Genomic DNA, 12,669 nt, shown 5'->3' with positions numbered 1-12,669 from the left:
AATTCGAGTTTCCCGTCGAAAAGTACCCCCGGATACCGAGTTTCACGAAAATCGATCGAACAGGAGCCGACTTAGCATTATAGGCCACGGCCGCCATCTTGGATTTTGAGATTTTGAAAATCCGACCAAAAATTCGAGATCCCCGTTGAAAAATACCCCCGCTTACCAATTTCCTCAAAAATCCGTTGAAAAATACCGCCTAAAACCTTATATTTCGTCTATAAGGCAGTGACGTCACGCAACAGGATTGAACCTGTTCGGCGCGATGCGCGTTAACAACCGCGTATCTCCAATGTAATACTATATGGAGAAACAACTTTTCGCTCTTGCGGGCGTCCTAAGCAGCGGATTTGAGTGGGAATAATTTTAATCAACTCCTCATTACAATAGCTGAGCGTGTACCAATTTTAAAGGAAATCGCTTCGGCCAATTTTTATCTAGGGGGGCAGAGTGAGTGGGAACAGCAGCTTTATATAGAGTAACTAGTCGTGATTAGCTCGCTTTGCGAGCTGACACGTCTAGCCGGGGAGTGCCCCTGGACCCCAGTTCTACGCTTCGCGACGAACTTGCGACTCGCTCCGCGAGTCGCCACCGCCCCGCACAGTTTTTAACATTAATGAGGAGACAACATCTATGTCTTAATCCTCTTTTTCACCAATTTTTGCAGAAATTGATGTTCTAGGAGTCCGGACCGCGTCTTCGTGCAGGGCCGCCATCTTGGATTTGGAAATGTTGAAAATCTGACCAAAAATGCGAGTTTTCCGTCGAAATACACCTCCTAATACCGAATTTCATAAAAATCGATCGATATCAGGAAGCGATATAGCATTTTAGGCCACGGCCGCCATCTTGGATTTTGAAATTTTGAAAATCTGACCAAAAATTCGAGTTTCCCGTCGAAAAATACCCCTGGATACCGAGTTTCACGAAAATCGATATAACAGGAGCCGACTTAGCATTTTAGGCCACGGCCGCCATCTTTGGGTTTGAAATTTTGAAAATCTGACCAAAAATTCGAGTTTCCCGTCGAAAAATACCCCTGGATACCGAGTTTCACGAAAATCGATATAACAGGAGCCGACTTAGCATTTTAGGCCACGGCCGCCATCTTGGATTTTGAAATTTTGAAAATCTGACCAAAAATTCGAGTTTCCCGTCGAAAAATACCCCTGGATACCGAGTTTCACGAAAATCGATATAACAGGAGCCGACTTAGCATTTTAGGCCACGGCCGCCATCTTGGATTTTGAAATTTTGAAAATCTGACGAAAAATTCGAGTTTCCCGTCGAAACATACCCCTGGATACCGAGTTTCACGAAAATCGATCAAACAGGAGCCGACTTAGCATTTTAGGCCACGGCCGCCATCTTTTGGATTTTGAAATTTTGAAAATGTGACGAAAAATTCGAGTTTCTCGTCAAAAACTACCCCTGGATACCGAGTTTCACGAAAATCGATCAAACAGGAGCCGACTTAGCATTTTAGGCCACGGCCGCCATCTTGGATTTTAAAATTTTGAAAATCTGACCAAAAATTCGAGTTTCCCGTCGAAAAGTACCCCCGAATACCGAGTTTGACGAAAATCGATATAACAGGAGCCGACTTAGCATTTTAGGCCACGGCCGCCATCTTTTGGATTTTGAAATTTTGAAAATCTGACCAAAAATTCGAGTTTCTCGTCGAAAAATACCCCTGGATACCGAGTTTCACGAAAATCAATATAACAGGAGCCGACTTAGCATTTTAGGCCACGGCCGCCATCTTGGATTTTGAAATTTTGAAAATCTGACCAAAAATTCGAGTTTCCCGTCGAAAAATACCCCTGGATACCGAGTTTCACGAAAATCGATATAACAGGAGCCGACTTAGCATTTTAGGCCACGGCCGCCATCTTGGATTTTGAAATTTTGAAAATCTGACCAAAAATTCGAGTTTCCCGTCGAAAAGTACCCCCGGATACCGAGTTTCACGAAAATCGATCGAACAGGAGCCGACTTAGCATTTTAGGCCACGGCCGCCATCTTGGATTTTGAGATTTTGAAAATCCGACCAAAAATTCGAGATCCCCGTTGAAAAATACCCCCGCTTACCAATTTCCTCAAAAATCCGTTGAAAAATACCGCCTAAAACCTTATATTTCGTCTATAAGGCAGTGACGTCACGCAACAGGATTGAACCTGTTCGGCGCGATGCGCGTTAACAACCGCGTATCTCCAATGTAATACTATATGGAGAAACAACTTTTCGCTCTTGCGGGCGTCCTAAGCAGCGGATTTGAGTGGGAATAATTTTAATCAACTCCTCATTACAATAGCTGAGCGTGTACCAATTTTAAAGGAAATCGCTTCGGCCAATTTTTATCTAGGGGGGGCATAGTGAGTGGGAACAGCAGCTTTATATAGAGTAATGGTTTTTCAATTTATTTTAGAATTACTAAGTCCAACTCCCCCCCTCCCCAACTCATATAATGACAATCGCCTATGGGGTCTCTGCTCAAGAGCTGTTTAAAAAAAAACTAGGGGGCTCTATCTCAGGGAGATGTGCATTTCTGCAGTTTCACCATTGATATGCAGCAGTGACGAGGCGTGAATGATCGATTGTCGATATTTCCCTATTTGAAGCTATGGTAAAGAATCGATTGTTAAGGTGTTCGTTGCAAACACCCTGTTTATCGATTCTTTTACATAGGTTGAACGGCAGATCAATCGATGCATCTCAAAGCACGCCACGCCACTTCCCCTGATGACTGTATTGTTAGACAATTGAAATGTACACCTATAAATGAACTGAGTTAAGTAGAAAGCAACCAACCCACATTTTGGAAAAAATTGAGTTATGAGTGGTTTTGAACTCAACCACTGCTCTACTATCTATCGCCATAAATTCAAAGTTTTTGTTGGAGCAAATTTTTCAGAAATTGAACTTGAAGTTTATCTTTTACATTGAGTCTTATGCAGGAGTCAAACTTTAAACCTCTTTTTCTCGGTTCGATCCCGATGTGGCTTGGTTCCTTTCTGTTTAACTCCGTCCAAATAAGGTAAAACATACCTTTGTTGATTTAAAACGCAGAAAATGAGAGATGGGGAGAGGAAAGAAGACTGGGAGGTGAACAGGAGCAAACAAATAAAATTAAAATTGAAATGGGGAGAACTATATCCACTGAGGAAGGCCTTTTTCCCATAAACGGTTACACAAATCGAAAACGAGTCTATAAACAAACGAAAAAACGGGCGCGCCTTCAATTTTTGTGAATATGCAACACAAACAGCTGATGAGCACGAATAGTTGCATTGGCTCTGGTAGAACTTCATACATTTTTTATTTTGATGTGTGTGTTCGATGAGTACTTAATTGCTTTATTACGGTCATAGACCAAATTGTAATAAATTAACACATAAATTACTCACGAATCATTGCTACATGCAATTACATGGAAATATTGATATTACTCATTTAACAATTTCGCAGTTAAAAAAGTGTCCGACACGTTGCAATGTAGATATTACAATAAAAAAAATTCTAATTTAACCGCACCTCCCTGGTTAAATTAGCTTTTCGTTAGTGTTAAACGTATACATTTGAAACATGTCTGACACATTTTTAACGATTTAATTGTTAAATCAGCAATTCAGTTTTTTCTTTCGTGTATGTTAGTTTGTTTTGGTTTGAAACAAGATTTCGATATTATACAAATGTTGTAGTCACTATGGTATGCCAGTCTATTAACTAAAGATTGTGTTGCATTTCGTTCCTCCATTCTCATACCCTCGGAAAAACGCATCGACACGGTTTACTCTGAAGTTTTCAATCGTGTGACAAGTCAACGTGGCAAGAAGGCGAAACGGGTGCCGTAACTTCACCACGCAACGATGCAGCAGTGTCGTTCGGTGAGAACTTGGTCTAATTTTCAGCTCAAGGTGGATTGACAAAACCTCGGAGCGGTGCACCAACGCTACGAAGGGGGGTGGGAGCGCGGGGGTGGGACGAGGGGAAGGGTAATTAGCCTACCTTTCCGCCTCCCCAATTAAGCGACTTTGTGTTCGGAGGCCCGCAGTCAAACAAAAACCCGGCCGCTAATTTCCCAGTCAGATTTTTCCGCGCTTCTTGGACAATGATAAACAGCCGAAAATTAAACAGCAATTTCAACTTGAACGCCGCACGGTGGATCGAGTCAATAGGGGAGGTCGGACAAAATGCCGAAACTTTAAACGCTTTATAACTCCGTTTATACCAAATTTTGAGGTCCTGGAAGGGGTTCCGTTGGTTTCCTCGTGAAATTTTCTTCTAGAAACACCCCTAAAAATTTAAAATGTGACACTTATACTTCGTTTATACGAAACTTTGAAGTCTCAGAAGTGGTTCCATTGGTTTCCTCGTGAAATTCTCTTCAGGGGCCACCCTTTAAAAATTAAAATGTGACACTTATACATCGTTTATACGAAACTTTGAGGTCTCAGAAGTGGTTCCATTGGTTTCCTCGTGAAATTCCCTTCAGGAGCCACCCTTTAAAAGTTAAAATGTGATGCTTATACTCCGTTTATACAAATCTTTGAGGTCCTAGAAGTGGTTCCATTGGTTTCCTCGTGAAATTCTCTTCTAGAGTGAATTGAAATGTGACGAAATAAACATCACAATTTACAGTTTTAGTCTAAAACTAGGTGGCTCCACCCTCTGACCGCTACGCAGCCCGACCCCCGGGGCGCTGCGCGCCCCCGAGGGACCGCCTCGTGGCCAGCGAAATCGTCGAGATTGCCCGGACGAAACAAATTAAAATCGCTTTAAAAAGTAAATTAAGAATTCAAAAAAAGATACCTCATCAACAAGTAACAGCAAATAAAAAACGGACATGGAACTCCCGTTCCAGACTCCAGCCCATCAACCGTCTTAAGCCCCTTCCTCACCCCGACCATCAAGCGTCTTAAGGTGATTCGTCGGACGCCATTTTTTGTGTCAGAGCGACGTGCGATACATCGCATCGATTCGTTCCATAATTTCAGGTACTTGTCATTTTTTTCGAATTTTGAGATCGCACTTCTGTTGTCATGAGACTAAAAATTTCATGAGGCAAATTTGACAAAGAAATTCAACGTAATGAAGGCAGGGTTATTTTGGAGGCAAAATATAGCATTCGATACTGATATCGAAACTGCACTCGAATGCGATATTTTTCCTCTGAAAAAACCCTGCCTTCATTACGTTGAATTTCTTCGTCAGATTTGGTACATGAATTCATTAGTCTCATGAAACAGAATTGCGATCTCGAAAATCGGAAAAAGTGGCAAGTAGCTGAAATTATGGAACGAATTGATGCGATATATCGCACGTCCCTCTGACACATAAAATGGCGTCCGTCAAATCACCTTTAAGGTGATTCGATGGACGCCATATTTTGTGTCAGAACGGCATGCGATGTATCGCACCAATTGGTCCCATTCTTTCAGCTACTCATCATTTTTCTCCAATTTTGAGATCGCAATTTGGTTGTCAGGAGACTGAGGCACTCACTTACCAATTTTAACAAAGAAATTCAACGTACTAAAGGCGGGGTTTTTTTAGAGAGAAAATATCGCATTCGAGTGCAGTTTTGATATAAGTATCGAATGCGATGTTTTCTCTCTAAAAAAACCACGCCTTTATTACGTTGAATTCCGTTGTTAAAATTGGTAAGTGAGTGCTTTAGTCTCCTGACAACAGAATTGCGATCTCAAAATTGGAGGAAAATGACGAGTAGCTGAAAAAGTGGAACCAATTGATGCGATATATCGCATGTCGTTCTGACACAAAATATGGCGTCCGTCAAATCACCTTTAAACATGATTTTATCGGAATAGAGAGGATTTCATGTCTGACCTCCAATTGACTCGATCCACTGTGCGGCGCTCTAATTTCTCAACGCGAGGGAACTCGTTGCCTTAAGTCGAGAGGTAATTTACTGCATCTCATTGGCGTGGCGTGTTTTCCGAAACATTGATCGATCTGTCATTTAAACCATAGAAAAGGATCGATAAAAAGGATGTTAGCAACGAACACTTAATAATCGATTTTTTACCACAGCTTCAAAGGGAGAAATATCGATAATCGATCATTCACGTCTCGCCACTGCTGCATATCGATGTTGAAACTGCAGAAATTCTTATGGCCTTGGAGCCTTCCTGTTATACTTTATTTTCTACGTAAAAAACTACTGAACGTCATTTTTTGAAAATTTTAGTGATTTTTTTTCTCTTAATAAAGAATATTCCGTCGAAGTTTCAAGCTATTATGTTGGTTTGGTCTCCTTTTGAAGAATATAGAATAGGAGCGGAAATTTCGAACGACAATAACTGAGTTGCGCAGTTTTGCAGGTTCACCGTCGATTTGGAAGAGTTCTGTTTTGAAAAACCATTTTTAAAATTAATCGCTTGAACCTGCGTATTTTACAATTTTCGCTGACGCTGTTCCCCGCTGAAACGGAACGCGTCCGTCAATTATGAAATACCCTCGTGCAAGTGAGTAATTATAAAAAAGGGGGAAAAATTGATAACCGAGACTTTTCTCAAATTTCAAAAGAAGAGGATCCTCAACGCGCGTTGATGACGCGACAGAGATGCAGCTATTTGTGCATGATGGGTGTTCACGTCATGAGCAAAATTGAAAGCGCGATGGCGTGAGACATGAACTCACAATTCCCGCTCTATACTACTAGTGAGGCTGAGTGTATATCAAATTTGGGAGAAAAGTAAAAAAGGAGGTCCCTCGTATTTTCCCTCTTCTCTCGTTCCTATTTCCGGCTGTGTTGCTCATTTAACCATTGAAAGATCACCAGAAATAAGACAATCGGAAACGAACGCAATATGGAAATAGACGCATTTAGTGGTGACGGCACGGAGCGATATTGTTTGTTCGATATCTCGAAATTCGAAATGTGCCCCAACAAACAAACATAACCTCCAAAACGAAGAATTGATAAATGAATGCTAAAACTAGCCTAAAACTAAAACACGAATCCGTGGGACCGTAAAATTATGAAAGCTAGTCATTTTCCAAAACGTTTGAGACCACGTTCACAAGACTTGATAATATAATAAGCTCGTAACATAGTACATAGTCTTCGGACGAACGTTGTGTTCGTTTGTTGAGGCACCTTTCGACTTTCGAGATACTGAAATTAAATCGAGATGTGACGCCACACCAAATGCGTCTATGGAGCAAGAGAAAGGACGCGCGTTGACGACGGCGCAGAGATACAACTATTCGTGCTTGATGGACGTCCGTGTTGCATCTGCAAAATTGAAGGCGCGATGGCGCGAGGCGTTAACTCGCAATGCTCCACTCAATGGTGCCAATGAGGCGTCAAGGAACATGCGGATTTGTTTTTTCCCCCGTAATATTAGTGTCAACGTGGTTATCAATATTCGCACACCTACAAAGAAACACGGGTGCGAACAAAGTACACAAAAATCTCACAGAGTACCGATGTTAATTTAATAAAAGACGATAATAATAATAATTAATCAGCGGTCGGCGGGGCCAATGACCTAAAATTGAAGAGGAACACGATAATAACGATGGACTCAATGGGATTTTGATGATTTGTAAGCGGTGGGTATCATATGTCGGCAGGGAACACTTTGTCGGGAGCGACAGAGCGACACACGGGCGGAAGAGGACGAATGTCGAGATTTTGAACGGAAGCCAGACGAAATTTGTTTCGTTCCCTGGCCGAACGGAACGCAATTAAACCTGGAAAACATGTCGCCTACAAGCGTCGGGCCCTCGAGAGCAAAGCTTAATGAGCGTGTTTTACAGTCACTCTCTCATCAATACCATCCGGAGCATTCATTAATAAAAAAGACTCGAGCGTTGCCGAATCTCTAGAAAAATAGAGTTTTTCCGGACTGTTTATTTTTTCTTCGATGAGTCTGTTGCACATCAGGGATATGGATACGATCAAACGGGCAAAATTTTTGTACTATAGGGCCGTAACTCGGCGTCTTTCATGAGGGGGGGAGGGGGGTGTTATATTACCTGAAATCTTCAGATTTCAACCTGTGTCACTTAAGTCATTTCGGCATCGGGTATCTCCGATGGCTTCTACTTTATACACTTGTCAACTTTTAAAACCAAGACCTCCTTCGAATTCAAAAATTCAAAAAATAAGAAGCACCCAAGGGGGAGGGGGGGGGGGGTCAAGCTTAGCTCACGCAATACAAGATAAGGAATGAGAGGTTGACTTTTTAAGGTGACTGAAAAGGAAAAAGGAAAAAGGTGAGTCAAAAAGTCGGTCATTACAGTTTGAGCGGCAGCAATCAGGTCTGCCTAGAGAGACGTAAAAAACCCCACCTTAATGAAGAAACCATCTCTCAAGTTTATTTTTAATGATTTATTAACATTATTATTTATTATTAAAGTATTATTGAAAATTATTTGTTTTTTCCTTCTTTCTTTGAGATTGCAAAAACGAATTCTTTAGAAAGATTAAAACTGTGAACAAGAAACATGTGTGGCCGCTAGGGAGATGGTTCGTTTAACAGGGTTATATTTTCTCACATTTCTTCCTCGGCAGCTCTGATTGACAGTGACCAAGCCTAGGGACAGTTCATGAAATATGTCTGAAAAATTTCAAATCTTTTTAATCTTCCTTGATGCCTTTCAAGGCAGACAGGCCGACCCAGTTTATTGAAGTATTCAAAGCTCGGTTTTACAACAACGCTAGTATCCCATCGGAGGGTCAGAGATTAATAACTCGCACTTAAAAGAAGACAAACCTCTGCGGTTGGAAAAATAATTGAGTGCTTGAAATTCACAAAAACTCAGAAAATGCGGAGCGAGGGAAATTTGCGGAGCGCCTAGTCGGAATGAGGTTGAGAAGAATCCAGTGTGGAGGCGTTCAACTAGTTCAAAAAGTTCGGTTCTATTTTTGTGCCGAAGTTCATGCTCACTCTTAGGCGGAGAAACCTAGCTTCGGGTTTTGATGATCTACGTGTTTGCAAAGTTATTGTAAATTACGTGTATTTTTTAATTTATTTTTTTTATTTTTTTTTATTCCGGAAGAAGTATAGATGAACATTAGCGTGACATTGTACACCCCCAATTATAATATACTGGAAAAAAACACATTGGATCTAAAGTCCAGACTCTTAAAAACATCGACTAGAAAAAATACTCTTGATTCAATCAGAATTAAGCTTAAATCAAGAACCAAGCCTCTTAGCTTGAGCGGATTTCCTTTTGATTTAAGCTTAAATCTGATTGAATCATGAGTCCTTTTTCTTGTCAATGTTTTCAAGAGTCTGGACTCTAGATCCAATGTGGTTTTTTTTTTTTTTTACCAGTGTAGAATCATTTTTAGGACACTCGATGGACGGGGTGAGGAAGGAGAGTAAGACGGTCAATGGGCTGGGATTCAAAGTCCATAGGTGGGAAAATTGTAATAAAATTATTTTTAAGACGTTCGATGGACGGGGTGAGGAAAGGGAGTAAGAAGAGTAAGAAGCGGCCTTTGGGGCCCCTGGGGTTGGGCTGCGTAGGGGCCAGGAGGCGGATCTCCTATTGTCGTTTTCTACAAGCGAAGGAACATGTTTCAAAATTGACTCAATTTAATTATTTACTCAGATTCGAATTCGACAGAATGATTATTTTTCAAAATTTGGCAGATTTTTGCCTGCGATCAGGAAGAAAGTGAGTCAAATTTTCAGTTAGAGATGCCAAACAGTTTCCTTGTCAAAGTACATGGAGCGCCATACGTTACGTGGTTGTGTGATTTTATGTCAGGTATTTTCATCAAAAATCAATCCTAGCACTGGACCGACCGCGCCTTCAATTTTTGCGAGTATGCAACATAAACTGCTGGTGAGCACTATTAGTCGCGTCGGCTTGGAAAGAACGGCCTCCTATACTGCCGTGCTAAGGAAGAACGTCGTATGAGCATTCGAGGGTTGCCAAATTTCCTGGGATAAACTTTGTATTTTTGAGGAGAATTATGCATATTCTTCCTTGAAATTTTCAGATGTTTTTGATAAAATTGCGAAAAATTTCCCGAAATATGAGTATGAAAATATTCACAATTTTCACGGTGGACTTAGTTTTTGTTGTAGAAAATGTGGCAACGTCTGAAGGCTCATACGGCGTTTTTCCCTGGAAAGGCACTAGGCAGTGTACCTATATAGTGATTTTATCGAGTTCAAGAAGCAATAAATCCGTAATTTTCCGTTGGGAAAGGCTACTCGGGCCCTACAGGGGTACAGGAACTCGATTTTCCGCGGAGCTTCAGTCTCGGGATATTCTCATCGTGGAATTTATCGAGGGCCATTTCAACCGCGGAGTGGAGGAAGCTCGATCGGGTTCGGAGCGAGGCTTGCGCTGTTTCTCCAGAGAACGAGCCGCGATTGAGTTTAGTCGTGGATTGGGATGGGCTCGTTAAATGAGTCGGAAGCAATTGAACGGGCAAACGGATAATTTAATTGAGCGACCCGCGCAGCCCAGCGCCCACCGGCAAGCCGGGGTACACAACCCCCTCTCGACCCTGTCTTGTCCCGTTGCCATTTTTACGGTGAATCAGGATTTGCACATTCCGATCTCTACTGAAGCTACTTGCACTTAGAGTCCCTTTATACTGAGAGTCAAGACAATGTGAATCCATTTCTGATTGGTTCCCGTATTTTAGGCCTTCACAGTGTCACAAACGGGAATAAAGATTACATTTTCACCGATCGCAAAGATTATAATCTGGAATGGACCAGGGAATTACGGGTTCGGCAAGGAACAAACGGAATGAGAGAAGGAACGGAGAAAGGAATTTGAGAATGGGACGATCAAAGATTACAATAAACGTTCAATTTCTGCAATCTTCATTCCCGTTTGTGACTCCATGAGGGGGTGTTGTCTTGACTCTCAGTATAAAGGGACTCTACTTGCACTGTGTGCCTGAAAGAGTCTAAATTTTTTGACGAGCCACAAGCAAAACCCCACAAGATTACTGAGTCATGAGGGTGATTCGCCAAGATTTCTGACGTGGTCGGATTGAATTGCATTTTGCAAAAAGGAACCAAGAGCATTTCAATGTTTCTAGGATTGTGCGACTTACATTCTTAACAATACAATTTCTAAAATCATGTAAAAGATTAAATTTATTAAGGTAATTTCCTCTTGAATTTATTGTACATTTGGAGTAAAGATACAACTTTTTTAGATAATCCGTTTATGATTGAAAGAAGTAAAACAGTTGCACAATCTTAGAGACATTGGAGTACTCTTGGTCATCGATTATGTCAAAAACTTGGCAAATTTTGAATTTCTAACATCAAAAAGGAGAAAAGTCTCTGCGCACAGGCCGAAAATATCATTTTACCATCCTAAACCCAAAAATTTGCAAAATCCAGGGAAATGAAAGCAGAATCTTGTTTGGAAAAAAAAACAACGCATTCGGTACGGTCATCGATTTCTGTATCGAATGCAAGGTGTTTTCAAACAGGCTTCTGCTTTCATTTCTCTGGGATTGGCAAATTTCTTTATTTAGAATAATACTTCAGGCTCATGCATAGGGGCTATCGTCTTTTTTTGGCTCAAAATTCAAAATCTGCCGAGATTTTTCACAACTACCATGCAACGCAAAAAAGCCGTAAACGCCATTTTAAATGTTTTGAGAACAATGTATCATAGCAGAAAAAAGTGTGAACATTTGGACAATGTTATTACAGACTTCCCTCACAAATTCTATCAAGAAGTTAACCTGAAAATTTGAGGTGCATACCTAAAACAGTTTTTATCTTACTAATAGTATTTAGTTCCAAAAAACGCGGGAAATTCCTGATGGATTTACGGCGTTCTTGCTTAGCACGGCAGAATAATCCTAAGACTATGTCATTTCTATCCTTCTCTCTGAGTGTTACTTTATTTTCTAGCCTTTCACAAAGCCATATAAGTACGAGTAATTGTTGTTTTTTAGAGTACCTGTATAGCGAGAGTATGGACAGATTGCTTCATGGAGGGCTTAGGGCCCAAAAGTGCAGCCACCCTTCTAACCAACTTCTAACGCACAAAATTTCACTGCCAGTCTGTAGATTCCAATTCTAACGAAGATGGCTAAGAAAGTACATAAATGAGCTTTCTTCCACAAAAATGAGTAAATTTATGCAAAAACTAAGTCAAATACGTGCTTTATAAACGATGGTTCGTAACAATTGTATTGATAAATCGCGCTGGATAATTGAAATTCATAGGTTGGCTGCATTTCTGGGCCCTAACTTTATTCGCGGAGGCATCGGTGAAGGCCTGATGGATTTTCGGAGTTTCACATCTGTCTATACTCTCGCTATACAGGTACTCTAGTATTTTTAAGGGAGAAATCGAGGGAGGAAGTGTATAGTCGGCAAGAATGTCTATCAAAGTTCGTTCTGATTTTATCTCTGGAGCTGGAGACCGAAAAATCCCACCGCTCCTGGCCCTGCCATCGGCAACCCTGAGTGGGCTCTCGAGGATCAAGCATGGGACTCCTTGGGAAATAAATTGAATCCCTACGGGGCGAGGGCCACGCTAATAATCGAGTTGTGCCGCGCGCGGGATGCGAGACAACCTATAAGTGAGCCCGCGGCGAAAAAGAGGAGAGCGCCATGTGAGGATGATGCTTGCGAATTCGGACGGTGGGGGAGGGGTAGGATGGGGGGAGCTGAAAAATTAATGGCCCGGAA

General features: G+C 41.4%; 1 protein-coding gene across 3 annotated transcripts in view; it reads right to left on the bottom strand.

The window, feature by feature from the left end:
• The window catches only part of LOC109039213 (uncharacterized), a 289,108-nt gene that overhangs the window by 260,711 nt on the left and 15,728 nt on the right, over positions 1–12,669 (bottom strand). The window lies entirely within an intron of this gene.

This window comes from Bemisia tabaci, chromosome 9, assembly GCF_918797505.1.
Source record: "Bemisia tabaci chromosome 9, PGI_BMITA_v3".
NCBI classification, from domain to species: domain Eukaryota; kingdom Metazoa; phylum Arthropoda; class Insecta; order Hemiptera; family Aleyrodidae; genus Bemisia; species Bemisia tabaci.
Note: the sequence above shows the minus strand (reverse complement) of the source record. Positions and strands in the feature narration are given on the sequence as shown.